Here is a 4,375-nt window from a genome sequence, read left to right on the forward strand (position 1 = left end):
ATGTATATTGTATCATTGTTGCTGATTGGCGATATTATGACACAATGTGTTTTTTTAATGGCCAATAAAGGCAGCTTGAATTTTGAATTAGAAATAGAAAGAGAGAGAGAGAGAGAGAGAGAGAGAGAGAGAGAAGAGGAGAGAGAGAGAGAGAGAGAGAGAGAGAGAGAGAGAGAGAGAAGAAGAAAGAGAAAAAAGAAAGGAGAGAGAGAGAGAGAGAGAAAAAACAAGAAAGAGAGAGAGAGAGATAAAGAAAGAGAAAGAGAGAGAGAGAGAGAGAGAGATAGAAGAAGAGAGAGAGAGAGAGAGAGAGAGAGAGAGAAGAGATGAGAGAGAGAAGAGATGAGAGAGAGAGAAGAAGAGGAGAGAGAGAAAAGAGAAGAGAATAGAAAGAAAGAAAGAAAGAGAAGAGAGAGAGAGAGAGAGAGATAAAGAAAGAGAGAGAGGAGAGAGAGAGAGAGGAGAGGAGGAGAGGAGAGAGATTAGAGAGAGAGAATGGGAAGAGGAGAGAGAGAGGAGAGAGATAGGAAGAGGGAGAAGAGAGAGAGACACTCACTTCTTGGAGCTGGTCTGCTTGCCCTGAGCAGCACAACTATAGTTGCCGAGCTGTGTTCCGAAGCGCAGCGACACGGCCGTGTCACAGTCATCCACACTGACCACCGCCACCTTCTCATCAGACGGACCCTGGGCCTCCCCGCTCACACTGCGCTTGGGCTGGGGCAAAGATAGGGACAGTGAAATATAACACACACACAGAACACACACACAAACACGTACACCAAAACACCCTGCTGTACTCTTGCTGCTTGTGCTGAAACAACAGAGAGGTGGTCAAATACAGTACACACACAAGTGGGTTGTCGGAGATGGCTAAGACGGCGCTGCAGGGGATAGCAGCCCTTTTACCGGCTCCTGACCAATTCTGATCTTTTTTCTTTTCTGATCTTAACTTTTTTTGCATATTATTTGTTCTATTATTATTCTATTATTCTCTCGGCATATTGTTGGGAAGCGAGCGCTTCGCTGTTAGTCTACGCTCAAATGGGATTTGATTTGAGAAAGGGGACGACAGTTTGACATACAAAGGAACGCGGCCACTGCGCCTGGACTAAGATGGCGGGGGGAACTCACAGGGCTGACAACAAGTGGAGAAGCGGAGAAAATGTAAACAAGTGCATGGTATGTGCAGCAAGAGACACACACACACCACACACCACACACACACACACACACACACACACACACACACACACACACACACACACACACTCTGAGGCTCACCTTGTTGTAGTAGTGGATGTGGACGGTGTGCCAGTTGCCATCGGCTACGCCCCCAGGTAGGAAGGGGCTCACCTGAGTGGACGATTCACCTGGGGACAGATAGGTCAGAGGTCACACTCATAACCAGGGTTTCACCTACCATTATACAGGTTGGACACACACACACAKACACAGATATACACCCACCTGTGGAGTACTTGAGCACCACCTGGCCCTCCAAGATCTCCAGAGCCAGGAAGTCGTGTTTCTCGTTGAAGCGTCCGTTATAGAAGAGGAGGCCACTGTTCTCCAGGGTGGCAAAGCTGTAACACACCACAGCCATGTAAGGGCYCTGTGAGTTAAAGCCATCCCTCGCACATCCACCCCAGGAACCAAGCCCAGACCCCAAACCAGACTTTTTGTCCACTTGCATGGGTGAAATACTAGGTTTGATATGTTAACAGTGATGATGTGGCGTCAGCCTTTTTCCCCGCTGTTACATACGGGCTATAAGCTCTACTACACTGTGCTCTACACATGGTACCGTATAAGACTGTAAGTGTCACTCCACTGCAAATCTCTACTGCAAGGCTATATGAGTGTGTACTAGAATARAGTAGTACATAATAGGAGTATATAATAAAATATCTGTTCCAGTGGACCTCTGAGTCATAGGATTTAGACCTGAGATCAGTAGGAACAAGTACGAAAGTGTACGCGCCTGCTACTGTAAGTCGCTCTGGATAAGAACATCCTCCTAAATGAATCAAATGTAAATCACATTTATGACCACTTCTCCCTAGCAACCACCCTCTGACCAATCCGAGCACGCAGAGAAAGAGAGGGAAGAGAAAAGAGAGAGACAGAGAGAGTGAAGAGACAGAGAGAGTGAAGAGACAAGAGAGAGACAGAGAGAGAGTGAAGAGAAAAGACAGACAGAGAGAGAGTGAAGAGACGAGAACGTGGGTGAGAGAAAAGAGAGAGAGAGAGAGTGGAAGAGAAACAAAGAGACAGATATAAGAAAGTGAAAAGAAAAGAGAGACAGATAGAGAGAGAGAGGGAAGAGAAAAAGAGAGAGACAGAGAGAAGACTGAAGAGACAGAGAGAGAGAGTGAACGAGAAAAGAGAGAGAGAGAGAGAGGGGGGGGGGGGTGAGAGGGTGAAGAGAAAGGGAGAGAGACAGAAGAGAGTAGAAGGGGGGAAGAGAAGAGAGAGAGCAAAGAAGGGAGAGAATTATAGAAGTGAAAAGAAAGAGAAACAGATAGAACTGAAACGAGAAAAGAGAGAGACGAGACAGAGAGAGAGAGAGAGAGAGGAGAGAGAGTGAGAGACAGGAAAAGAATAGTGAAGAGAAGAGAGAGGAGAGAGAGAGTGAGAGAAAAGGAGACAGAGAGAGAGAGAAGAGAGAGAGAGAGAGACAGAGAGAGAGAGAGTGAAAACAGACAGAGAGAGAGAGAGAGAGGAGGAGAGGGAAGAGAAAAGACAGACAGAGAGAAAGACGTTCAGTCCTCACGTGAGAGAGATGGAGAGGTGGAATCTGTGGCGGAGGCCTCGGAACATGATAAAGGACTTGGGGGGGAAGGAGCGTGCGGGGACATGCGCAGTAGGGCCGCTCGCACCCTCCTGCGGGCACTCACAGCGGAACCCCTCCAGACAGCTCTTGCATCGTCCCCCATTCCGAACAGCCCCGGGAACACAGCGACCTCTGACGCTGTCCAACTCAACTACGTCGCTTTGGGGAAAAGGGAGAAGGGGGGAAAACCAGGTTACTTACACACAGACCATACACAAACATCTGTGCACTAAACAGTAACACCTAATCAAAACAAATACAGAAAGCTGAAGTATGCATGGTCCACGTAGTATACCACTAACATATATGGGACCCATACAATACAACATAAAAGCAAAACAAAGGACAATAACACAAATACAAATACACCTAATACAACACTAGAAGCGAGAAACCTAACCATCTCATGTGAGTACAACTCCCAGCTAAGACCTAGACTGCTCCAGACGTCGTCACTGACAATGAGCTGGTGATTACACAGTGTGGGAACACGTGCCTTCAAACCTGCAGACACAACTGCTCTCGCAGCCCCCCTCCCTCCGCTCCCCCAGTTTAGAGGCTGTGAGTCCATTGGAGAACTGCTGAACTCAATGTTAAAAAAACCGTTGCAGGCTATCGGCTTTTGTAACGGCGGGCCTGAAAATGTTGTTCGGGGTTGGCCATAATGAGTTTGTGTTAAGCGTACACGTTTGAGGCACGTGTTGACGTTGGTGAATGAAAATAACGCGCAGCAGGTAGCAGTCGGGGGACACATTCACTACCGCAAGCACACTGATCTATGGATCACTATGCTTGGCAATTGGTTAAAGAAAAAAAACTCACCATAGACAGACAATGTTGGGCTTGTGTGGGACGAGGCTGGCGAGTGTCCCTGGATTGTTCCTTTCATGCAAAGTACTTGTATGTTTTCCTGTCACGCGGCTGACACGGTATCACATTGATGTCACAATGACTGGTAGCCCTCGCGGTAAATGATGGGTAGTGTGTTTTAAACATGCAGGGTTCTGCGCACTAAAGCAACACGAGTTAAAAAAAAACGGCTTTCACCCTCTTTCTCCCCTCCTCCTCTCCCCCCCTCCTCCCTCGTTCTATTCCCCGACCCCAGCAGCAGCACTCACTGCACTGGTCCTGCCAAACACACACCAACACTACAAATCACCCCAGGAGAACATCAACCAACGTTTACACACAAGATTGTCCACACACCACTTACATTATGTTTTTTTCTCCTCTTCTCTCGCACATGCAGCAAGCACACACATCACTCGACTTATTAATATATAAATAAATAACAGAATCGCAGACAAGACATATCAGAAAAACCAGACCCGACCAGAACCAGACAAGACCACACGACAGCTCTTCATCCAAACCCGGGATGACAGAAGATTCTTTTCACTTTACTGATCTCCTATATTTCGTTAATGTAAATCTGCACTCACTAAACCACTGAAGGGCCACTCAACGACTGTCACAAAAGACAGGGGAGCAGGAGATCAGCTCCGCTACATTCATATCTCCACAGAGTACGCGGATAGAGAA

The 4,375-nt window shown here is 47.3% G+C and overlaps 1 pseudogene; it reads right to left on the reverse strand.

The window, feature by feature from the left end:
• LOC111966898 (cadherin EGF LAG seven-pass G-type receptor 3-like) overlaps positions 1-4,375 on the reverse strand; it is a 58,426-nt pseudogene that overhangs the window by 31,004 nt on the left and 23,047 nt on the right.

The sequence above is a fragment of the Salvelinus sp. IW2-2015 genome, linkage group LG7 (genome assembly GCF_002910315.2).
Source record: "Salvelinus sp. IW2-2015 linkage group LG7, ASM291031v2, whole genome shotgun sequence".
NCBI lineage: Eukaryota > Metazoa > Chordata > Actinopteri > Salmoniformes > Salmonidae > Salvelinus > Salvelinus sp. IW2-2015.